This window comes from Rhinolophus sinicus, chromosome 16 (genome assembly GCF_057876585.1).
Source record: "Rhinolophus sinicus isolate RSI-liver-muscle chromosome 16, RSI-T2T, whole genome shotgun sequence".
Taxonomy (NCBI): domain Eukaryota; kingdom Metazoa; phylum Chordata; class Mammalia; order Chiroptera; family Rhinolophidae; genus Rhinolophus; species Rhinolophus sinicus.
In genome coordinates, this window is record NC_142516.1 from 128,037,941 (window position 1) to 128,064,868 (window position 26,928).

A 26,928-nucleotide genomic window follows, 5' to 3' on the forward strand; every position below is an offset into this window, starting at 1 on the left:
AACATCCAAAACTTCAAAAATAACAGTAAAGCATAGTTTTGGAGGGAAAGCCCCAGACATGTAACCATGTTATGTTTAAGTGGTAGAATTAATAGGTGTAAAACTATGAATGACTATGAGTGACAATAAAAGGTTATTAGGTAAAATAAAATATAACTTATAAACCTAACTTCACAAAACCTTTAAGATTTTTTTTTTTTAAGTAAATAATGACAAATTCTTTCAGTGCAAAGCCCTCCTAACCCTATTTACCTAGTTCTCCTGGGCTGAGAGGGCCCTTCTTTAGAAACAGATGAAAGCTAAAGCATCTGGCTATCAGACACCTTTTTTGCTCATCTATACTTGTTATATTAACCGCAATAGACTAGGGATCAAAAGATGGCAAATGGGAGTTTTCCAGAGCAGGACTGGGAGGCAGTTGAAGGCCCCCTGCTCTCTGCTTTGGAGCCAGTTGAACAAACCCAGGCTACAGAGCCCAGTGGGTCTTTGGGGTTCATCCTCTTCACTTAAAATGGGTTTGTACCCTTCCGCCACTCTTTTCCTTATCTGATGGAGGGAGACACTCAGCCATATCTTTATACCCTTAATCATTACTGTCTATGTCTATTTATTTTCTGCTGCTCATATCACAATCAACTAGCATAATTCACAGGGTCCAATACAAAAAGAAAATGTGAGTCTTCTTGTTCAAAAAGGAGGAAAAATTTGCTGTTCAAAGCACTCATTTTTTTCCTCTTTTTTTCTGTGTTTTTTCGTTTGGTATACCATGGAGTTCCTCATTTACTTTTAATGATGCTCTAAGTAAAAAATAATTAACATTTTGAATAATTAACATGAATGTTACCATTCATTTTTATATTGTGCAATACATATTTAAAATGCAACTATAAGAGCATTGAATTTGTATGGAGAATCACCAAATGTATACAATTTGCATTTTGCAGCTTGCACATACATATGCACTTTGTTCTTACCAGGACAGTGAAAAGGCTGCACAAAATTTACTCAACTTTTTAAATTTCACTTTTTGATACATGCAGTCTCTACATGTGGTTTACTGATGAGTAAGAAAAGACTGAAAGGAAAAGGAACTCTGGGTTGTTCTACCATTTCTTCATGTCATCATTTTTAACGTAAGTTGCCAATACAGGGAAGTAACACAAATAAGAATGGATGTAATAGGGTTCCTTGGTTTTTGGTGTTCCTTAGATGGAATTGCCTTCCTTTTGAGTTCAAAGCAAGTTCTGGTTCTAATGGAAAGTGCCTCTTGAGGTTGTCAGCACCCTTGCTCAGCCATGGACATAAGAAGCTTACCTTGCATTCACTTTGAATATTACCGTGTTTCCCTGAAAATAAGACCTAACTGGACAATCGTCTCTAATGCGTCTTTTGGAGCAAAAATTAATAATACAAGACCCGGTCTTATATAATAATACAAGACCGGGTCTTATATAATAATACAAGACCGGGTCTTATAATATAATATAAAATAATATAATATAATATAATACCAGGTCTTATATTAATTTTTGCTCCAAAAGACGCATTAGAGCTGATGGTCTGGCTATGTCTTATTTTGGGGGAATCAGGGTAGTGAATTCCCATGCATTGTGGCTCCCCTGGAATTATGGGCTCATGGTGAACATGTATACAGGGAGACAAACAATGGGGTTAAGTATCTCCTTTTCTCATGTTCATGCTTCATTATCCCATAAAATTTCACTTACAAATCTCAAGTTCAAAGATAAATTTATCAAGAATTTCAAGAAGGCTGCAACAGAGCGTTCAACCAAGCACAGGGCCCTTGTGAACGTGGGGCTCTGAGAGGGCAGAGGCTGCATGCCCACGATGTTTTCCCTGACCACAGCCTTATACAGTGTAGTTGTCAACGGTGGTTATGGAAGCAAGTTTAATAAGAGGTCACACAAAACATTCCATAAAACCTAACCCACTATGTTCCTAAAAACCATCATGTTGCTAAACAACATATTTTAGCAAATAAAAAATTCTTTAGATACTTTTATATGTTGTTTTAAAAGTAATTATTCTGATTTAAATTAAAATGACATGGAAGTAATGTACTAGTTAATTTTGTTTGTTTATAGATATTTTTTTGCTAGGAGTTTTACCAAACTTTTGGACTGCAGCCAGACAGGAATTATACTTGGGCTGACTCCCAGTTCTGAAGATTGTGGACCCAAGCCCAAAGGTCAATGTCAAGGACTAGGAACTGTTTCACTGCTTGGAACTGTTAGAATTAAGAAAGTGACCTCAGTATTGAAGAGAGAAATCTTAAAGTCCATTGATTTGTAGCACCTCATTTTCTACCACTTTGAGCTCTCACAAGGGAAATCCATTAGATTTTAGGATGGAAGAAAATCCATTGCATATAGAAGTTGATGTTTTTAAACCACTGGTTTAATATGAAGAAGATGAAGCTTGGAAGCCAAGGGTAAAAGGAAGATTAAGTGATCTAGATCTACTCAGGGGAATCTGGCCGTAGAATATGGATCCAGGGAGAATAGTCGATAATCATAAACTTGTGTGTTTTGCAAATGAACTTAGATCTGATGCCAGTTCCATGACTCCACAAGAGCCATACCGTCTTGTGTTTTATTAGTGTTTGTCAGAGCAGTAATTCCTCTTGAGTTATTTAGCCACTTTCTTTCATTTGGCTTAAGAATATTAGGAAAATCACCATGATATTCTCAATATCTCAACTCTATGAAGGGTCAGACTGAAATTCAAGTAGATAGGAATGATTACACAGAAGGCACAGGTTTGGGCAATGACAAAGCCAAAAGTAAATCTTGAGTTTTATGCTGTCCATGATCTTCATTTAAATATATTTTTGTCTGTATTTCAGGTGATTTTCTCTGTGCTCTTAAGTGGATTTTTACAAGTTCTGTGGAGTTTCTGCATGCTGTCACATATGTTTTAGTAATGCTGATGTTAAGTTTTGCATGTGTTTTATTTTATTCCCCTAGCAGTCTTAAAAGTAGGACAAGAATTATTTAAGGCGGAAAAGAGATTATTATTTCAGCTTAACAGTCCCAATAGAATGGGGGAAACTTGGAAAGTGTAAAGAGTTCTATATTCCTATTAAGTGTGACTCAAAAGCCACCCTTGGTTTTACACTATCACTGTAATTTTACTTCTCCCTAGCATTTTTTTTTTTTCAGATTTGCACAGCAGCTAATCCTCACAAAGGAAAAGCCACACATGAAATTTAAACTCCAACACTTTTGCTAAAATTCCTGTAGGAAAACATCTTCCCTCTCTCTCTATGACTATATTAAATTGACGACATGGAATAGAGTAAACTTACCCCTTCAATATTAATCTTTGGACAGAATCCAGGCATAAAGTAAGAAATGCATAGAAAATCAGGTGTAATCAGACATAGATTACCTGGAATACACTTTTGTGATCTTTACAAGTAACATTTCATTTCACGGATGGAAATATATTAAAGGGGGAAACCCCTAAAACCACACACATCTAAAATACCTGATTATTTAATTCTAGTAAATATGAAGGTATGTACAATGTGTACATCTATACTTGCAAAGAATTCCAAAGAAGCCCCATGAACAGAGCTAGAGTTTTTGTTTTATTTTATGCAAAAAGGGGTCAAATATTAGAAAGCTCCTCAAATTCCCCCCACCAAGTAGAAATAAAAAGTAAAAATTTATTTTCTCCTCAAATAGAAATAAAAATAAGAATCTTGTTTTCTCATCAAATAAAAAATAAAATAGAAATTTTATCACACATTCTTTGTTTAATGAGAAATCTAAATATACACACCAGTGAAAGTACTGGTGTGTGTGTGTGTGTGTGTGTGTGTTGGTGTGTGAAAGAGAAAGAGAGAGAGAGAAGAGTAATGTTTAATATAAGAAATGGAGAAGGAAATTGGGACGGCAAATGTATTACAAAAAAAGAAAATCTTATCAATAATATACTTAATTATGTTTTTAAACCACCAGTTAAATATGAAGAAGATAACGCTTGGAAATCAAGGGTCAAAGGAAGATTAAACAACCTAGAAGTCAGAGAAATGAGTATGCAAATCATAATGAGATACCATTAGATTGGCAAAATTTTAAAGAGTTCACAGTAGCAGATATTAATGAGGGTGTGAAACAATAGAAACTATAATACATTGCCCATCTGAGTATATGTCAGTATAACCACTTTCAAGAACAGTTTGATAATATCTAGTAAAGTTGAAAGTATACATTTTCACATTCAAAATAAAAACCACCCACATATCTGTCACTAGAAGAATGAAAAAATAAATTTAATGCTAATCATAAATGAAAATGAATGGACTGGCACTATATTTATCAATGCGGATGAATCTTCATATACATCGCTGTGGAAAAAGAAAATTACAGACAAAAAATGTGCACAATATCTCTTACATAAAGTGTATAATAAACATTCAAGTCAATACTATGCACTCATTTTACAAATAAATGCTTGAGAATAAAAACCATGTGATTCAGAATAGAATTACTCTCAGGAGCCTGGGGAGATGAGATTGGGGGTAGGATACAAAGGCTTCAAATTTATATGTTATTTTTTATTTCTTACGCTGGATAATGGATCATGAGATTTCATTGTGTTAGTTTTATATCTTTCTGTGTACCTTAAATAATTTCTAACAAATATTAAAAGCCCTACTCATAATATATGACAAGCACATCACAGACCACAACAGCCTAATAGTGAGGGACTGGCTGGTAACATACTGGTTTTCAGGAAATTTCTGCCCTGAATGACAAATCTCCCCATTAATCAAGAAAAATGGCTTTTGACTAGGGACTCTAAAATTTCCAAAGAATTACTATAGCTACCAAACACTGACATTTTGGAAGAGAATGATACTTTTTTTATGTAAGAATGTATTTGGGAAGTGTTTAAGAAACGGTCTACTTCTTGACCACATCCATATAACCAACAGCACCAAGGCAAAACATTGACTTTGATGATGCCAGCTCATGTTCTGACTATAAACTGGCAAACATATTGCTGACCCTATTTGAGGATGTATCCAATTTTCCTATTTCCTGACAAAATGATGATGATGGATGGGTTGGAGTCCTCCCTAGAGTGCTTTGGAGTCTCTAGAGATGGGGCTTTCACTATCAAGGAATGCTCTTCCCCACCCCACTCCAGGATCAATACAAAATCCAGCCTTGGATTTAACATTAGGTGGCTCCTGGCTGCCTATTTTAGGCTCCCAGTCTCCCCTTTATGTAAATATTGCTGTGTTGTCTTCTGGGTGATGTCTCCCTCCAAGAACAGAGTCAGGTTTCTCATTAGTTTGCAAAATAGCCTGCTGCACTAACTGTATTCTCAGCTGAAATTCCCAACCCTGGGTGAGTCACTCTAAAGATCCTGTTGAAGCCAGTCTGAGCTGCTTCCTTATGTTTACAGCCACAGAAAAATCATGAACATAATATTAGGGTCTGACCTGCACTTTAGATGCACCCATTGGATCTGTGGATGCTTGATCAGCTGAAGGTTTATTGGCGTGCTCTCTTCTTTTAATTATAAACTATTAAAATCTACCCAAGAATTATTACTGAAAACAGGAGCCTGGAGTTATAATAAAATCAGATTTTCTGTGCTATTCTGTGAGGGAGGCAAGGCAGGGACATTAGAGCCACTCAATAAGCACTAAATAAATCATGTTCCCTTGCTCTGGTGCAGAGGGACCAAGCACTTCCTCTGCTAGGCCCAGCTGATAGACCTCTATAAAAATCTTAGCAAGCACTTATGTCCCAGCAGGAGCTGGGCTGAGATGAAATCATGGAGTGCCTGAGGACAGCAACCCCTCTCACCATTCCCATGGCAACTGTCATTCTCACAGGAACAGGAGAGACGTCTTAGGTTTGAGATTTGTCTTTGAATGCCTTCTGGGATGGAAATGCCTTATTAAATTTCCAAGATTCAAGTATTGAGACTCAAGGGAGTCTTCTATTGCGGGAAGGGGGAGTGTAGGGAAGTGAGCCATTTTTCTCTTATTGGGAAACAAACCTTGGCCAATTAGTAGAACTTAATAGGTTGGCATATTTTGCTCAAAATTATGTAGAATTCTTCACATAAGTGGTCCTGCTCATTATGAAGTAGTCTATCTGAGAAGTCCAAGCATTCTCTGGCATTGTAATAATTCAAGCAGAGGACAGGTGTCTAATAATCAAAGATGATACTGAAAAAAAATTGAATTGAGTGAAGTCCCTCACAACACTGAGATTGCATCTGAATTCCCCACAAAGTTTGAGTTGACTCTATTAGGATTATGATTCATGGTAGTATCCACTCATGCAGACCAATCGTTAGGAGGAATAAACTGAATATATGGAAAATTTAGAGAATTAAAAGAAATAGCTTAGGGTGGGTAAAAAGGCAGGGGATTGTGTGGAATCTGGTTTTGTCTTTGTTACGAGGTGTCTGAGTAACCTTAGACTAGTTATTTGAACACTCAAGCCTATGTTTCCTCATGGTGCGTAAAATGAAGAGTCTGGACTAGACGCTTTCAAATACCCTTCTTTATTCTTGAAATCTAGAACTCACATCCTTGGCAAGATTAAGTGGACAGAGCTATGGAGCCATGTCATGAAGAGAAAATCAGCATTACTAGCTTCTGAAGAAAAACCTCAACTAAAGAAGGTTTCAAGTAGAGGTAAATGATAACCGAAATGATGAATTCCTCCTTATAAATGAAGGAATATGGAGGCAACGCCAAAACTTTGACTTTTTTTATTTGAACTTTTCCAAATGAAAAGAAATGGTTAAATGCCAGTCAGTTCTGTCTTTTTGTTTTTTTTCTTTGTATTCTTGACAGCAACTTAAAATTTTCTGAGGAGGAATGAGGTATAGATATGTAAGTGAGTCAGTTAGTAAAATTCTTTCCCATCATTATTTTAATCCATACAACATAGAACAGATCAGAACATGGGATCCTGAGAATAAATCTCCCTACTATTGATTCTGATATTCTGTCTTCATGTCTTCCCAGTTCGTTATAAGAATACAAGAGCAGGAATTGCTGATACCAGTTAAGTAGAGTCAGGATACCTGGTGTTGCATATAGGTGATCAAACCCCCCTTCAGAGTGCAGATAAAAGTACCTTTCATGCTTTTCTCCAAAGAGCAAAGGATTGCTTCTGAGTTCCTAGTTTTCAGTCCTAGCAAGGGCATACTCTTTGAGTTAAATAACTAACCTCTCTAGGACTGGGCTGTATTAAAAGAATGAAATGTTTCTGTTAATGTTATGATTTTCGATGTCACAAAATCCCCAAAGTCCTCGAATCTCAGAAGGGGTCACGTTCTGGTCACATAGGCTAAGTATGAAATTGGCTTTATTTTACAACATAAAAACCTACAGTAAGAAACTCAAACGTGAAATGTATGAAGCATCTGAGACAAACGAAAATTTTACACTTTCAGTACCTTCAATACATTTTGCCTTTATTGAACTTAATACCACGTGTGATATCTGGAATGGGATAGTGTGCCAATTCGAAACTGTCATTTGTACTTTATAATTAGGAATGGTGTGTAATATATGGACGTTTGTGCCTTTTGTAAAAGAGCCTATAATTTTGAGCCAAACAAAACCCCCAATTAGTACGGATTTGAGTTAACTCAGCAGCTTGTAAGTTAAGGAGGAAAAGCTCAATGTCAAACGCCATTTCTTAATTTAACAAACATGAAATGTTTTTCCCCTGCAGTGGGGCTTTCTGGGATTTCCTGGTACTTACATTTCACCTCAAAGATTTCCCACACCCCACACAAAAATCAGCATTACCTGTAATGTTTCCAAATTGATAAGCTTTCTCTCTGGCAAATCTAATAAGCTTTAGAAATCTAAATTTCTTGCAACACAAAAATATTTGAAGTGATGGGGAAAGACTTGTAAATCACTAAGCAACAAACACATACTATTGCAAACTGTCATTTGCAATAAGTTCATTAGAGCAAATATCATAAGAAAACTCTCTAAAACAATTTATCAATTTAACTCTTAAAAAACAAGTTTGTTACCATAAGATTTTTAAGTTCAGAAAAGACTATACAGTTCAAAATCCTTTTATTTTCCTTTATCTAGTTACATGGCCTCACTGTATATATTCATCTTTAAGATGCCCTCTTTTTCCTCTCTTTCATTTCCTGAACTATTATCGTGGGTAGCAGTGAAGATGTTTTTACTTGCAACTTCTCTTCCTAGTGAGAGTCTTGCTCTCCTTTTCATTCGGAAATGGAAATTTCATTCTCTGAAGACTGATCTCCAGAAAGGAGGCTACAAAGAGAATCCTCGCATATCTGAAGAGATTAAACAGTGGCAATAATGGAATATTCCTTGTATAGGTCATCAGAAAACAAAACACAATGACACTAAAACATATTGCTGAGAGACCCAATCTAAGTCCCACAAACTTAAGAGAGTTTGTTGGTTGGTTTGTTTGTTTAAAAAACAGCCTCTCCAATCTGCTCGCTCATCCTCCAAGTATCCCCTCAGTCTCTCAACTGTAAGCACCTAGTGCCCTAGGCTTTCCCTTAGCCTCAATGAAAACCTAAAATTATATTTTGTTTTCATCCTGGGGTATAAATGATAACAACACAAAGCACACTACCTGGAAGGCCTTTTGTATTTAATGGGTGAAAAGCTTTGTGTTAAAGCAACAACTTTTTCTGAGACTATCTAGAACAGCCATGCGTGGGGATTTGCCAGAGCATTGAGCCTTCTCCTTCCTCTCTCTGCCAACCATGAAAGCTACCTATGCATAAGGCCAGCCCAGAGCTGGACTTCTTTTCACCACAGAGACAAGTTTCAAGGTCTGATCATTTATTTACTATAATGCATTGATTTCATCAAGGAAAGAGGGAGTAAGAAATGGAGAAAGACAGAGACTGAGCAGACAGAAGTCCCCGTGGTATGGCAGCATTCAAAGACCCCCATCCAGTACAGTGAAGACACCGAGTTAAGGTTGCAAGCTGCTATCCTATAGAGTGTCTTCTGACTTTGTGTGGTGTGCTATCATGGTCTATAAAAGCTAACCTGAAGTTAATTTTGGAAAAAGAGAATGGCATCTGCTTCTTACATTTCTCTTCCACTTAGAGCTGGAAGCCCATGGAGTGATCAGTCTGGAATGTGAAGACTCATATTAACAATTTCACAGGGTTGGCACCTATACCTTTCTGATTTCTTTGCCTTAGCCCTGCATTTACAGTCTCATAACAGTTCTAGTAGCTGAGGAATATAATATGCATGGCCACTAGGGACAAAGAATGGAAACTTGTGTTTTCTGAAAAGGCAAAGCAGGAAAATCCTTTGATTCTTTGGTGGTTCCTGGAGAAAATCGTTTTCTGTACCTGCTTGACCTGCTGTCAAGTCCCAAGCAAATGCAAAGATCAGATATCTCTACCTTGGCCTGGTCTTAGCTAATTTGATGTGCTCTATGGTCACTGATGTGTATCTGGTCTGAGTTTAGAGGTAGAGCTGCCCCATAAACCCTGCTCTCAGAAGCAAATAACTAAGATGCTGCTCTTCGGGGCAGTATATCAAGAGGAGACCTGCGCTGAAGAGGTCAGGCTAGGGGTGGCTGGTTGGTTGGAGGAATAAGTGTAAAGACGGTATGCTTATCGCTTAATCCCTCATGGAGAAAAGGCCAAGGGTATGTGCTTTCTATATCTCAGAGAACCAGGCTCAGTATAAGACCAGGGTGCTTTGGAGGGATTAATCTCAGGGAGCAAGGGGATTGTCCAAGAAAAGATGAAAGCATGTTGAAGCTCCCTGACATGACAGAGGTTTCAGTCATTTGAGCAACATATCTAGACTCCCCTGACATCGCTTCTCAACTTGACCTTTCATGATTTAAGGCCTTAAAACCACAAAACCAAACTAAAATCTCTATAATACCTTCGCACAAGAGGGCGGGCTCAGGAGATTTTTTATCCTTAAGTCTATAGTTTTCTGGCGTTTGCTAGCTTAGCATTATCCATAAAATATCTGGAACACATTTTTGATCATTCATAATTTACTCTAAAGATCCGGGGCTAAACCAACACAAACTGCTCTTTCGGGGATCATTTCATGTATTGGAGCCTGGAAAACTAAGAATCTCTTTAAACTGTAGTTAGTAAAACAAAGTGTTCAAAAGCAGTGGCTATCAGGAACTTCTGCGGTCTTCCCGTCTGTGGACTGGTGCAAAATCCAATTATTACATATATAAAGTGCAAGTAAGAATCTGTATGTAAATCTTACTCAAGCTTGTCAAAGAATTATCAGATGTCCACTTATCTTTTCTTCAAGGTGCCAATTTGTCATCTAGTTCATAAAACTCTACGTTATAATTCTCGTCCTCATTGTTTATTCTCCTCTCTGAAATCTTGCAGCATCATCAGTCTACAAATATTTGTCGGTCAGCAAATATTTGCAGCTGGATGCAGGAATCAGGCCAGTTATTTTGAGTAGAAAGGGGTTTAATACAGGAATCTGGGTGTTCACAGAATGGTCGCAAGTGTTGGCAGAACGGGCTGTTTGCGGAGCATCAGGGAGCACCGCCACCAAAACTTCCTAATAGGGCGTTATCAGAATCAGAGGGAAACACCTCCACCACACTCACAACCCAGGACACCCAGGGAAACTGTGAGGCTTGATACTTATCTGTAGAGCTGAAATTCAGATATTTTGGAGCCTTGCTACCACCTCAGGAACCACGTCTCCATACTCACAGAGTTAGAGGCTGAGAGCTGCAGTGTGGCTGCAGAAAAACCCATCTCCACAACCTGCCTTCTAGAAACAAGTGAAGCAGCAATTGAAAAGCTCCCGTCTCACTTCTGCCTTCCAAATGTCATGTGATGCCTCTAATTGGAAGAATCTAATTTGCATCCAGAACTCTAGTTATAAAAGAGTTTAGGAAATGTAGTTTTTAACCTTCTACACTCTATATAGCACATAAAAGCACTCTAGCAGCAATTTAGGAGAGATGAGTGTCAATTCACCATAGCAACCATAAACTCATATGTTACTATTAATTACTGTTTTGTTTCCTACTCTCACATTTCTTTAAAAGAAAACATTTTGAAGATAAGACCATATTTCAAACTTTCAAATGCCTTGTAATACTTAGAAAAATGAATGCTCACTAAATATTTATGGATTGATTACTTCCACAAATAATCTTTCTTTCATAAAAAACATGAATTTAAATGTGTTTGTTAATATATTGAATGCCTTTCCTCCCTTAATAGGTAAAGTATTTTAGCATAGCTTATTTAATCTACATTTTTGATTCTTAAAGATCTTGCAGTAACTTGAGGTCATAATTCTGAACATTTATGATCATAATGCAGAAAGAATGATGGAGGAAGCATTTGAAGGGAGATTACATCTAGCCTAATGTGCACTGACTCCAAGCCATGGCTATTTCAGGAAAAGTGCATTGATCTGAATAGTCTTGTCATATTTCATCTTTCTACTAAAAGCTGAATGCAGAAAAAAGCTGGGTATTGAGTATAATTCTGGGTAATCTAAACTCAAGTTTAACAGCTTCATTAACCAACATATTGTACATCCTAATGCTAACACATTAAACTTCCATGCCAGTATTAATTATCTTTAAAGCAAAAATTTTCCCAAAATATTTTCCTGCAGAGTTAAGGAGGTTGTCTTCGGTGGCCATGAGAAGAGGTCCATGAACTAAAAAGTCAGAGTATTACTGAAAAATCATAGTGTCAAAGAATTTTAAGTTGAGAAGGATTCTTAAAGATTATCCTAAGAATGCCAGAGAGATACTATGACTTGCCTTAGTTCACACATCTGGTAAGTTAAAAAAAAGTAAAACAAGATCACAAACCCATGTCTTCCTAATAACTCAATGCTCCTTTTACTGCCCAATGGGTTATGTACTTATTTTTAAATACAATTGAAAAGAAAATGGTTAAAGTCTATATTCAAATACTAACCTTTGGAAGATTCAAGAATCTCAAAATTTTTTGTCATATGTGAAGAAGTTTGATTTTTTTTCCTCAGGATATTCCATTACCCAGGCGTGTGCGTGCGCGCACGCGCACACACACACACACACACACACACACACACACTCACACATAACCCTCTGGTTGAAGTGGTGGTTTCAATATAGATTATTAACAAAGGTAATAGAGTCAACAGAAGGAAAACTCTCAAACTCCCTTCAGCTGTGCAATTCTATAAATTCTAGTATACTCATGCAATGATATACTCAATAAACTAGTACTCATATCCACATACTGGATTTCTAATATTCTTATTGACTTAAAAATGGGACCATTAAAAATGGGTGAATTCAGTTCAGTGTATGGTGGTCTGAGACTCCTAGAAAGGTTATCATCACTGTTCAGTCTGATGGGGGAACTGGGAAAAATGAGTGTCTTAAGTATCATGCATTTGTAGTAAATGTTATGCTGGCATGATGAATCATTTCCAGGAACTGAAATATCACAGATTTTGTTCTTCTGGGAAGAAAGAACACACAGTAGACTTGGGAGGGGGATGGATGAAATAGGAGACAAGTCAGCTAGTGGGAAGCTTCCCAGGACCAGCAAAATGAGATCTTCTATTACCATCTTTCTAGTTCTTGGTGAGGCTTTTAATCTTATTTTCATTGAATTTAGTAATTGGTCATATCTGCAAAGATAGAATCCATACCGATCAATGAAACAGAGAACAATAATCAGATGATCCAATGACCTATAGAAAAGCAATTCTTCCAAATGCCTCCTCTGCTCTCTCTCAGCATAATGTCTAAAATAATGAATGTTAGCAGCATAATAACGTCCTTCCTTCTCTCTCGGGAGAAAATCTGATAGCAAATATGTATTCCAAGGCACTGTATTTACTAAACAGTATAAGTAAAAGTCATTAAGAAAAATGCCAATTATTCTGCCTTTATCAATTTAACTAATTTCCAGGATTCAAAAGCCTAGTCCATAATGAAAGAACACTAATGATCTCTTTTTAAAGAACTTATTAAGTGCAAGATCTCTGCTAGTCAATGTTAACTTTTAGAGTTACACACACACAACTCCTTCATTAATGAAACAAATCGTGGCTTGTTAGGAGAAAACTGATATTCATGGGATAGCAGATTAGGGAAAGAAGAAAACTGGCCAACAACTGTTAACCAGGAAGATTCCTGGGAAGATCCTAGCTGAATCGATAAATAGTGTGGAGGCAGGGAGTATTACAAATGTTCATAAAGGTTTTTTAAAAACATATTGTACCCTAAAGTGGAAAACTATTTTCAACAGCTTTCTGGAAAGAAGTCTCCTGGAAATACAGAAACTAGATCATCAGCTAACATCAATTGAGCATTTACTATGTTAAGAATTTGACAAAGATTACTTTATCCAGTCCTTATACCAAATCTATGAGATAGGTAGTATTAATAATCTAATGCACTATTTAATATTTATCATCTGGGCATTACTCTAGTTACCTTATATAAATTAACTCTTTGAACCCTCATAATGGCCCTATGAAATAGGTAGTGATTTGTCTTCATTTTATAGAAGAGGAAACGAAACACAGAGTTGTCCAAAGTATCACACCACCAAGTAAAAGAGCCAGAATTGGAGTTCTAATATACATGTGGTGGGTTTTTCCCCCTTTTCCAAAACAATGATATTTATCATATTTTCTAGCATTTATTTATTTAATCGATATATGTTGAGGGTCAGTTGAGCAAGCACTTATAAGCTGAGAAAACCTAAGTGACCAAGAGTGTTTCCTGCACTTACGGAGTTTTCATTCTAGCTGGGTCTTATTAGAACTCATCTGAGCCAAGACTTGAATACAATGGGGTAATCAGTTATGTAGATATCCATGGAAACAACGGTCAGGGGAGGGACCGTTCATTAAAGTCCAAAGGTAGAAGCATGTGTTTCAGAAAGAAGATTTCAGGTGGAAGAGACAGCTTAAGGAAAGGATCTAAAGTCGGGCCATATTTGGCATATAAGATCTGACAGCTAAGTTAGCATACTTGTTGCAATGATGTTGCTAACCTTTTTTGATATCAGAGGGGTTATTCATTATGAATTTGTACCAACTGGACAAACAGTTAACCAAGTTTACTATTTGGAAGTGCTGAAAAGGCTGTGTGAAAAAGTTAAACGACCTGAACTTTTCACCAATAATTCATGGCTCTTGCATCATGACAACACACCAGCTCTCTTAGCACTGTCTGTGAGGCAGTTTTTAGCCAGTAAACAAATAACTGTATTGGAATACCCTCCCTACTCATCTGATCTGGCCCCCAATGACTTTTTTCTTTACCCGAAGATAAAAGAAATATTGAAAGGAAGATATTTTGATGACAGTCAGGACATCATGGGTAATACGACAGCTCTGATGGCCATTCCAGAAAAAGTTCCAAAATTGCTTTGAAGGGTGGACTAGGCACTGGCAATGGTACATAGCTACTTTGGAGGTAACCGTAGTGATATTCAGCAACGAGGTATGTAGTACTTTTTGCAGGATGAGTTCGTGAACGTAATTGTCAATTTTTGAGTTCAAACAAGGAGGACATACTCGTACAGAGGGAGCAGAGGAGTAGAAAGTCAGAGTGGTCACAGGAGGCTAGGTCATATGAAGCCTGTAAGACCACAGTAAGCACATCAGTTTTCATTCTGAGTAAAATGGGGAGCCATTGTAAGGTTTTGGACTAAAAAAAAGTGACATGATTTGACATTTTTTAAAAGGATAAGTCCGACTGCTCAATTGAGAATGGTCTGTACAGAGACGGGTAGGAGCAGCAAATTCTTGATAGGCTGCTATGGTAAAGGCTGTGGAGGAGCAAGAATGAAAGGGAAGATCAGGAACCCAGGTTTGAATACATACTGATTTCGGGATGCTTATAAGACTTCTGAGTAGAAATGTCAAGTAGACAGTTGATAGGACTTTGGAAGATAGCTCTAAGCTAAAGATATAAAATTTGGAGTTCTCAGCACATAGATGAATTGAAAACCAAGCAGCTGGATAAAATTAATAAGTTACTGAGTATAGCTAGAGAGAAGGCCTAAGGACTAGCTCTGGCCTCTCCAACATTAAGAGGAGAAAACAGCAAAGGAAACTGAGAAGGAACAAAGTGAGGCAAGAAAAAACAAATGGGAATTTGATGTTCTGCAAGGCCAGTACAGAACATATCAAAGAGGATATTGTTTTCTTTTTTTAACTAAACCCTTGTTAAACAAGTCTCACTTTCGCCATTCAATTCTTTTTATTTATAGCCTCACTTTCGCCATTCAATTCTTTTTATTTATAGCTGATAGATATTGCTGCCATTGCAGCTCAGCTCACTCATGAAACTGGGGTTCAGCTGGGGACTGGCTGGTGTAGAATAATCTAGGCTTGGCTTGTTTGGCTCGGCTCCACTTGGTCTTTCACGATCAATGGGATTAGCCCAGGCTTGTTCTCATTGCAAAAGGCACAGCTCCAAAAGAGCATGAAAGTAAGATAAAGAGAGGAGAGAAATGCACAGGCATCTTGACTCCTAGGCTTGGAACTCGAACACTGTCATACTGGCCAACGCAACACTTTATATTGGCCAACGCAAGTCACAAGGCTAACTTGTATTCATGGTGTAGAAACTAGAGTCTATATCTTAATGAAATGGACTGCAAATTACATTGCAAAGGGCATGGGTATAGAGAGGGGTGAAATTTTGGGATATTTTTGCAATGACTGCCTACATCAGTCCTTACCACTCTGAAGCTCCAGGAAGGTCTCAACATCATTTCAGGAACCATACCTGTGATTGTGATGTTCTTCCTGTCTTGCCCATATCTCTTCCTGTCTGAGTGCCTATAGCCCTTGTAATTGGAACCACATATAATACATTAAAGTGCTTAAGTAGAGGGCTGCCATATAACAAGCACTCAATAAATGGTAACTATCACCATTATTCTTCTTTCACACATTGCAGACATCTGAAAATGTTCTCTAATTATTTTTAGGCAGTAGTCTTGTCAGTCTCCCTAACTAGGCTGTAATCCCCTTAATAAGAGAAAGATGTCTTATGTATCTTTGTGTCCAACAGTGGCTAGTTCAGTGGGAGGCACACAATGAGTGGTCAGTGAAATCTTATTAATTATTAAGAGTTGATTGAAAGTCTAAGGAGAGCCTTAGAATTTGAAAGTTATCACATAGCTTAAATGTCATAAAGCTACATTAATTCTGGGAATGCTAAGGAAGGCACGCATCTTGGAGAGAACTCTCTTATTAACAGAAGGATTAGTCTCCCTAAGGAAATTATCTGAATATTTTCTCACATTTTCACATCAGTTTTACTGTTTCATTACTTGGAATTAAAGGTGTGAACTTAGGAGTTCTGGAAGCCTGACAAAAGCAGGTATTAATCATTTTTAAGCTGATGTCTTAGATTTTCATCAAATACGTTGTCACATCCATTTAGAACTCTGCCTGGAACTTCAAAACAGATCCTGCCCTTGCTGGTAAACTTGAAAGAGAGAAAGAAAAATGCAGGGTCTCTCAAAATTGAAAGAGGGGCTATGAAAGAAGAAAATGTAAACATGCAACAGAAGGAAAATGTTAGCAAATGTGTTAAAAATTGCAATAACCTTAGTACCTGACTGATTTTTGTGCTCTATGGCTGTGTTTGAATCATAGGCTATATTATTTCAGTATCAGGTATCATAATTTAGGAGAAAAAAATCAGTGGAGTAGTGCTTTGAGGGTGGGTGGAAGGACATTAGAGGTTACATGAAGTGTTCACAACCATTTCCATACACCCAAGTTATCTTGCTTCTTTAAGTTATTAAATTCTCCATAAATAACATGTCAGTCATAGATTTCAACCCACTTTTTAAAATAAATCAAATCAAAATTAGATAGCCTCAACTGAATAAAATCACGGTGAAAGCATGATTTTTAACCATTCAATAACTTCTCCAAAGTTCACATTAAGCTCAATCTCACCATTGCTAGTATATGGTTATTAACTTTGTTCTTTATGCAGCATAGTCTGGAATGAAATTAGAATGCAAACTAGAGAAATTGGAACATTAGATATTTCAACGCATTTTTCATTTTAAAATATTTCTATATTGATTCTTCCATTATATTTGGTTTTGATTCCTCCATTATATTTCTTAAAGGTCTGAACTTCCGGTCACTCTAGAGACACATAATTGTGTTTACTGTTACTGAACATGAGAGCGTTTTTGTGGAGATTTTAGAAGTGTTTAAATCCAGGACTACATCTGGAGATTTAGACTGTACAATAAAAAGAATGAATTATAGTAGCTTAAAATGGAATATGAATTTTGTGGTGAAGTGATCAATCCTCTGTGCCTCTGTCCACTTTCACTGCCACAATTTGAATTCAAGAATTATACCCTGATGCCAAGACAGGTTGTATTTCAACATTCTGAGCTGTTCTCCCCATCTCCACTCTCTTCCTTTTCCAATTCATTCTGCTTACTGCCAAATTAATCTCCCTCAAGTAACATATTCATCATATTAGTCCCTTGCTTAAAAACCTTCAATAGTTCTATTAGGCTTTTGAGAATAAAACCCAAGAAACTTAGCTTGTTATTTAAGGCCTCTCATTGAGTAACTTCAACCCACCTTTCCTATGATTCCCTTGCTCCTTTACTTGACTCCTATTCAGCCAGCTAGTGTGGTCGTTCTTCTCCCCTCAATATATATTGTATTTTCTCATTTAATACAAAATGAGGTTTTCCTTCTTTGGACTCGCATAAACTTTAAATTCCTCCCTTCTTTACATAGGTCTAATTCCAATGTTCAAAGATCAGCTCAAATCCTCACAAATAAAACTTTCTCTGACCAATGGGACAGAAACTGGCAGGAACCTACCCAACATCATTTCTCCTCTTCTTCCTTTTAACAGAAACCTAATTTTTCATAATGGCACTAAACTCAGCCTAAAAAAAATTTTAATTTACTTTTCCAATCCTTTGTGATTTAGATCAGGCCTAACAAAGGTAAGTGCAAGTTTCTAGGTAGGTCATCCAGTAAAAACTTTAAAAAGAAGACAAACTCAGACATGTTTGCTTTTCCCCAGTGTTCTATTATAAACAACACTGTGTCAAGCCTGTTTGTAGCTGAATGTTTGTGCACATTATTATTTTAAGTATATCCACTGAAGGGGAATGCACACTTTACAGCTTCTTGAATAATATTCAAGTTCAAGTTAATTATCTTTTAAAAGGTTATACCAATTTATACCTCCTCTTACAGTATATAAAAGTGTCAATTCTACATAACTTTGCAAATATTGGTTATTATTCTTTTATGTCTTTTCCAATTCTTCCATTGTCCATTTTTTAAAGTCCTAACTCTAACAGAATTTTAAAAGAATTTTTTTTAAGGCTTAAAATGTATTTTAATAAGTTGATGCTGCATGACTGCTTCATTTTTCAGAAAAACTCCAACGGCATCAGGGACAAATCAAACGTGGTACACCGATAAAGAATGCACAGCATAACTACTTAGATAGGCAAGGCTAAGAGCTACTGTCAGACCTTCCGCATACAGCAACCCTGTTCCCAAGATTGTACTAGGCCTATCAAGAAACACTAAGAACAGCAACAGCAGACATAAAAGGGCCACTCCTGGGTTGTCCTTACCCAAAAAAAAAGATGGAGGCAAGTTAACACAAGGTTTTTTAAAGATATACTAAAATGAAAATCTCTAAGAGAAAATGTCTTCCTTAGGACATGGAGCGGTAAAATATGAGGTATAACAGAAACGTACATGTGTTATCTGCGACCTCTGTGGACATTTGCCTGAATTTCCACCTGTAAGTGAATGGAGAATGAGACTAAGGTCATTGGGGGATGTTGGGTTTTTGTGGTATATGTGGCAGTGTCTCTGGGGTTAGGGGATTATAAAGAATGAGAACCCATGTAGAAACAGGATGGACAAAGAATGGAATGATCAATATTAATGCGGGCTGTAACTGGATCTATTTTGCCACTATCCTCCCACCCCCCAATAATCACGAGACTGCAGGAATGCACCACAGTTTTGATTAGTTAATCGACATACCACATAATTGACTTGTTAAATATGGCCCCTCCCTTGCCCTCTGCCTCCAGCATACTCCCTAGTGTAATACAGGCAGGGAAGACCTAACTATTGGAGGAATCCCTAACACTTTTCCAGGGTAGAATTCTGGCTAGTCCAAAAAGGGTCTTTCTTTTAAAGGTGTTGGGAAACTAGACATTGCAACTTTATTAGTATTGGTGACGTTTGTTTGGAGGGGATTCAGCTCCAGGAGCTGCACGGTTGAATGCAGGAGGGGTTCCATCTATTGCCCCATTTCCTTCCATTGCAGCAGCTTGGCCAAAGCGTTCAGTTGTTGGTGGGGTCAGTCCCAAGGTTCCATCTGACATCATAGTGGCAGGTCCTGGAGGAGCTGGGGTACCAGTTGGCACAGGAGCAGGGGGCATGGCGCCTCTGTTGTTTATGCCCATAGCACCTCCCATAGCCTTCTGACCCATCCGAATCTCACGCTCTCTCACATCAGGGAAGGCTCCCTTGAATCCTACCTATTGTCACCACATCTCTTCCTCACGGCACCTGTGCTCCTCCTCCTGCCTGAGCTCCAGCTGCTTTTGTTTTTGCACTTCTTGGTTGTGCAGCTTTTCCATTCTCCGAAGTTGGAGACACCACATCAGATGCTGCCTCATTAACAGGACCTGGTGCTCATGGCGGGTGGCCTCCATCTCCGTCTCCATCTCCAGCTTCTCACGGGCTTCCTCGATTTTGTGGTCCACCTGGTCCTGCTGTTCCTTCTTCATCTCAATGAGTGCCTTTCAGTGCATTGCATACTCATTCATACTTAAAGGAGCCAGGCTGTGCGAATCTAGGTGGCTGCTCGCGCTCCTTGTGAAATTGCTGGTTCTTTATAACCAGCTTCTTTGGAAGCCCCTCTTCATCATCTAACTGGTCAATGGGCTCCACAGTCACAGGGCGAGGAAATGTGGTTAGCAGGAAAGAGCCTTCACTGCATCTGTCCAGAGCTTTCCGAGCAGCTGGCTTCCCTGAGAATTCAACAATGCCTTTTCCTGAGGGCCTTCCTCGGTCATCCACAATTACCACAGCCCTCTCCACCTGGCCGAACACAGAAAAGGCTTCCTCCAGCAGCTCGTTGGACACATACTGAAGAAGGTTTCGGACCATAAAGGATGCACTATGGCAGGAAAAGTGCACACACAGCTGCTTTCCACGGAGTGGCATGTTGTTCAGCTCCACTTTGGTAATCTCTGCTAGGGTTTGTGTTTCCAGTTGGATAAAGCCAAAGCCCTTATCCTTCTGAATGAAGACTTCACCTCCCTTCCCACATTTCTCAAACAGTTTCCTAATTTCCTCCTCAGTGATGTCAGGGGAAAATTGCCCACAAAGAGCCAGCTCTGTTGGGTGAATGTCTTTTCTCCTGGTTTCCTAAAATTCTTCAGGTCAATAGTCAAGCCTTCATTTTGGCTGCTGGCTTGCTGCCCATTTGCAGGTATTGGTGGCGGCGGCGGCTGCTGCTGTTGCTGCTGGTGGTGATGCTGATGGTGCTTCCTTGGAGCATGATTTTGCTTCTCTGAGTTAAAGGTTTTATTACTCTTCATTTCTGCACCCCTCTACTGACTGTTCACTCTCTTCGGAGTAACAGCAACCAAGAATTTTAAACAAATCCTCAAACTTTAAAACAAAATAATAAATGTTTTGCAACAAAATACTTTCAATCAACATCATAAAGTACATCCCAAATATCTAATTCATGCTCAAAACTAAACAAATAAATAGTAAATAAATAAAAACAAAAAAATGAGAATTTATTCTGTTTGCTTTTTTTTGGAAAATATCTGTATTTTGCCTTCATTAGGAAGGATATTTTTGCTGGGTATAGAATTATTCCATTTCATTGTTGTCTTCTGGCTTCCATAGTTCCCGTTGAGACTTTAGCTAAAACTCTTATTGCTGTTTCCCTCAAGATAATGTATCTTTATTTTCTGATTGCTTTTATGTTTTTCTTTTTTATCTTTGGTCCTCAGCTGTTTGACTATAATGTGTGGTTTTATTTCCATTTATTCAATTTGATATTCAATTAGCTTCATACATCTGTGATTTGATGTTTTACATCAATTTTTGGGAAACACTCAACTGTTAACTCTTCAAATATTGCTTCTATGCTACTTTCTCCTCTCCTTCTAGAATTCCTACACTGATACTATCCTATATGTCTCTTATGTTTTGTTCTGTTGTTGTTAAAGTCTTTTTTCACTCTGTACTTCAATTTGCGTTATTTTTGTTGTCCTACCTTCTAGTTTACTTATCCTTGCTTCCACTGGGTCCAGTCTATTAAATCCATCCAGTGTGTTCTTAATTTTGGATATTATGTCCTATGTCTTAGAGTGTATATTTAGTTCTTTTATAAAGATTGGATTTCTCTGTTGAAATTCTGCACCTGTTCCCCCCCTTTTGGCCATTCTTCTTCTATTTTATTTAACATATGTATAATAGTATTTTAAAGACTTTGTCTACCAATTTGAATATCTGGGTCATTTGTGGGTCTTGCTTTTATTGGTTAATTATTCTTTTGAGTATGTGTCATATTTTCCTGTTTCACATTTTTTATTGTATGCCAAACAATATACATAATAAAACTCTAAGTCCTGAAGGTGATGTTATTTTCCCCAAAAAAGTACATGTTCTTTCCTTTGAGGAGTTGATCATTCTGTGCCAATGAGATTTCAGTTAGATCAGAACCACATATCAGTTTTCATGAATTTTAGTTTCCTCTTAGTTTCAAGAGAATGACATCTATCTTGAAATTATTGCATGCCCTTCCCTCAAGCAGGACTTTTACTTTTAAGTACCATGAGACAGTGGAAGATTTCTCTCTAGCTTTCCAGCTCATCCCCCAGCCTCTTCTGATTCCCAATACTCAACAAAGTCTTATGGGTAAATTGGCATGTGTGGAAACTGGCTGTGTGGTTGAGGCATCTCCAGATTTCAATCTGTCAACTCCATTCTGCACAGCTATTAAAAGCTAGCATTGTTTCTCTTCCCCCTGAAGAAATCCAACTTTGGCATGCTCAGTTTTCTGTTCATACTCAGATATGGCAAATTCAATTCCCTGTTGAGAGAAAGAGGCTATTGGGGAATGACTTTTCCCCCCTTCTGGTATTTAGTTCTTTTGATTTGTTTGCATTCATAACTTTCCAAATTATCCAGGTTTTTCTAGTTGTTTTCATGGGAGCAAGAGTTTGTCAGAAATTTCTACATCCTAATTGGAAATGAAACTGTTTTCTTCCTTAATTTGGGAAGGTTAAAAAAATATAGTTGATAAATCCATGCCAGATAGTCCTAGAGTAGATATTAAGCTTTGAGCATGTCCTTGTGTACTAACACTGGAAGATACATATTCAAGACTGATAAACATGGTTGTGCTATCTGCTAATGTGCCCTTTAGACCTTGTGACATGTAACTGAGTGGCAACAAACAAATTTGCCTAGTGTAATAGCTTCTAGCAAAGGATGGATTTTGTTATCACTGAAAAGTAGGTACAGCACAGATAATCCTGATATGTTATAATGGTTCTGTATATCCTCATTTAAGTTTGCATGAAGTCAGCTGGATATGTCTTAAGATATTAATATTCACTATTAATTTTCATTGGTATCATTTTTTCTATATATTACATTTGGAATAATAAAACTTGCAGGACTTTGTTTACTAGTATTTTATAAAACTCCATGTAAAATGATTTCTAGATATATGCCCTATTCGTTTAATTCAAACTTTTTCATTAGGGAAGCATTTCCAAAGAATGCTCCACCAAATGCTGATTCTCATTGATGATCCATGGAAAATAATTCATTACACAAGTGCATCTAGAAAATATTACAATGAAATAATGCCATTGGTGACAACATGGATAGATAGATCTTGAGATTATTATGCTAAGCGAAATAAGTCACACAGAAAAAGTCAAGAATCATATGACTTCACTCACATGTGGGGAATAAAACTGAAAGCAACAAAACAACAAGACAAACAAAGAAACAAAAACTCATAGACACAGACAATAGTTTAGTGGTTACCAGAGGGCAAGGGGGAGGGAGGTAGTAGAAGAGGATAAACAGGGTCAAATATATGGTGATGGAAGGAGAACTGACTCTGGGTGGTGAACACACAATGTGATATATGGATGCTGTATTACAGAATTGTACACTTGAAAACCGTGATTTTACTAATCATTGTCACACCAATGAATTCTAATTTAAAAAAAGGTTATAAATGTCTATCAATGGTTAAATAAATTATGATACACAGAAATACGAAATACTGAGTAGTTGTTTAAAAAGAATGAAGAACATCTAAGTGACTAGCATTGGATAATATCTGTGATATACTGTTAGTCATTATAATTGAGATATTAATTATATGTCTACTGATGCATAGAAAAAGATTTGTAAGGATACTACCAAACTGCCAACTATGTTTATTTCTAAGTAATGGGAATGTGGCATGAGGATGGCAATGATGAGGAAATTTTCACATTTTCTGGAATATCAGTTTATGTATTAACTTTTAATTTATTACAATTTGTTTTCAATAAAAACATGATGCCTCTCCAATAAAGAAAAAAGAAAAAATCATGAATAATGGGGAAAAAGAAAATATTACACAATGAATACTCTTTTCTTATAGTTTCAATGAACATCAGAATCTTAAGGGGTCTGAAGAATTATGCAATAAACTTTTTTTTCACTTTGATTAACTAAGCATTTCCCACACACTCTGTTAAGAAATCTCTCTTTTTTTAAAATAACATGTATTAGTGTCCTTTGAATCTTGTGTTCTATGGAATACACTTTGGAAACTGTTTTTCTAAGAGGGTAATGAGGTTAATAAAAATAATGTCAACAATTTCTTCAACTTAATTGAGGAACTGGCAGTTCCATTGGTATGTATATATTACAGCCTAAAAACCTCTGTCTTTTGAAGAGATTTGAGATGTAACTTCACAGACTTTGAACTAGTAAATAATTTGATGTTTCTGAATGCTATGAAACTTGTGAACATGGCACAACTACAAAGCTTTATCAGAATAAGAAGTAACATAATTATTTAATATTATAGACTCTCTGAGCATTTTAAAATATTTTGAACGGCATAGTGGTCCTCTTATAAGGAAGCATATCAGACTTTCCTTGCATCTGAAATCACCTATAGGTATGTAGTTGTGTATTTCCTAAGTTTTTCTGACCCTATTGGCAAGATCTGTGTGTCTGATAATATAATTTTAAATAGAAGCTGCTGCTTTAATTTCTATGAAATTAGGTGGACAACTTTTACTAGCTAAAGTTTATTTTTAGCCATTATAAATGTCAAATTTTATCCAGTCAAGAAAATCACTAGAGCGTTTCACTGTGGATTTCATACACAAGGATAATCCAAATCCATGAAGTCATCCAGGAAATTTCCAATTTTTAGAAACACAATACAACAATTATTTCACCTGATGGTTGATTCTGTTGGTGAAACATGAGTCTCTGAGCACTGCTAGATGGTGTTGATGTTTCCTCTACCTAGAACTCTTCCTTTGAAATTTCTCTTGGTTGAATTCTACTCATCCTTGAGGTTTCAATTTAAACATTTCTGAGAGAGAACTTCTGTGACCTCCAGCCCCATCCCCAAAGCAATTCAAATTAGAGAACTACATTTGTTCTCTCTCACAGCAACCTATTCTTTTATCATTATACATTTATTAGGGTTTTTAATATCTAATGTCTGTCACTCCCACTAGAGTCTACAAAAGGCAGAGATTTTTAAGAGGGCAGAGATTTTTTCCGTTTTATTTTTTCTTTTCTTTTCTTTTTTTTACTACAGTGTAATCAATGATAAGAACAGTTTTCAAGCATAATAGTTACTTGACAAATATTTGTTGGATGATAGAATGACGTGTATGTTAGAGCATCCTTCAATTTCATCATGCATTTTAATCCCAGCAGAAACATGTTTGAACTCACAGACCTACCCAAGAATATAGCACAGTTCTGTTCAGAGTCCTACTTTGCTTTAAGATAAAATGAAAACTCTTGAAATGAAGCTATGAAAGTTATTGATTGGTTGGCTGATTGTGAATCCCAATAAGCAAGTTTGTCATAAAATTTCATAAAGATTAATTGATTCTAATGTTAAGATGGTTACATTCAATTATGTACCCAAAATATTTGAGAAATATTTGAACTTCTCTTGTCCAATATTCTTTCAAATGGATCTTTCCCGTGCATTGAAAATTGTGTTGGTTCATAAGGAAATAGTCATGGTAAGGTAGACAACAATTTGTATATAATTAGATTAATTGTCATGGGGTGGTCCATATACATGTAGATAAAACTGTGAGAGCCTTTCCCTACAGGAAAAGATTATGCAGATTTTCAGTTAGGGTTACCTTTCCATGTTCCTTCTAAGTGTGTGTAAATGTTAGATTGAATGCTAGTGGCTGTTCAGTGTAGCATGGCTGCAGGAATACCAGGTGCTAACACTTGCCTAGAATGCTGTAAAAGATAGTACCACTAATCAGAAGAAATGGCAACACTGCTAATTTGTTCTAGAAAGGTAATGGAAAAGAAAAAAGAGAAAGGTAATGGATACTGAAAAAACATTTCTTTTTAATGTTTTTTCCTCCTATTTGTTTCAGATGTCCAAGGTGGGAAATAGTTTTTTATTGGTCTGAAGCTTGAGGAGGTGTTCAGGAAAAAGCCACACCCAGTATGCTGCTGAAGAAATGCTAAAAATGGTGTTAGAATGTTGGAAGAAAGATTTGTATCTGGTGTTCCTTCTTTCTCCGCTTAGTGGAACACGTTGGATGGAAATGCTCATTGCTGGGAAAAATTCAGCCCAAACATAGAGGTTAGTTCCGGTCTGACAAAAAGGGCTATCAAGAGAAGGAAATAAAGTATTACATTTGTCATTTCCAGCAGAAACAAGATGGTGCTAAATAATGGTAGAAGTAGATTCTGACCCTTCCCTATTCTGTTTTTCTTCCCCCTCTCCATACTTCGTAACCACAGTTTATATAGGGGAAGCTATTGACTGCTGTATAAATTTGAAAATTAACTTCAGGATAAAATATCCTTAACTAGTAGTAGTAGTAGTAGTAGTGTTATTTTGTGGTATACTATGTACACGCCAAGATATAATGCAAAACAAACTTTTTTCTTTATGGCTCGGTTCCATCAGGCTTCCATTGACATAACTTGATTCATGTGAGATAAATTTAAAGAGCTAGATCTCTTTAATAAATAATTAGCTAATCATACAATTTTTACAGCTGGAAGTTGTCTAATCAAATGTCTTCATTTTACAGATGAGGATTAAGTTCTTGGCTCTACTCTGAGAACAGCAATAAAAGTTCTTGGATGCTTTGAGACAACTCAAATGACCTCCCGTTCTCTCCTGTATTAAATATAAGCCAATGTTCATACTGGATAGAGATTTAATGGAAGCCAGAAGTGTTTTTAAAGTGACTTCTTGGACATTGACATGTTTATTTCAGAGGCCATAATTCTTACTTCCTGAGTTGGCATTTTCTATGGATTATTTTATATGATAGTTGCATTTGCATGATATTTGCATTTGAAATCAAAGGTGGATAATGATAAAAATGCATATAGAGCATCTTTATAAATAACACCTCACTTTGTAGCCCCTTCCAGTACTAAGATGACCTTTATTAATTTTCTTCCTTTTGAATATTTCATTAAGATGTGTCTTTAAAAAAAAAAAAAAACAGAGGGTAAAAGAGAAAGAAGAATGTTGAATTGAAAAGAAGAAATCCATCAACATTTATCTAACACACATATTCTGTAAAACACTTTAGTGCACT

At 36.8% G+C, this 26,928-nt stretch overlaps 1 long non-coding RNA gene and 1 pseudogene across 1 annotated transcript in view; both read right to left on the bottom strand.

Annotated features, from left to right (window-relative positions):
* Positions 1 to 26,928, bottom strand: part of LOC148755106 (uncharacterized) — a 183,268-nt gene that overhangs the window by 88,336 nt on the left and 68,004 nt on the right. The window lies entirely within an intron of this gene.
* LOC109453450 (non-POU domain-containing octamer-binding protein pseudogene) lies at positions 19,178 to 20,655 on the bottom strand (annotated as a pseudogene).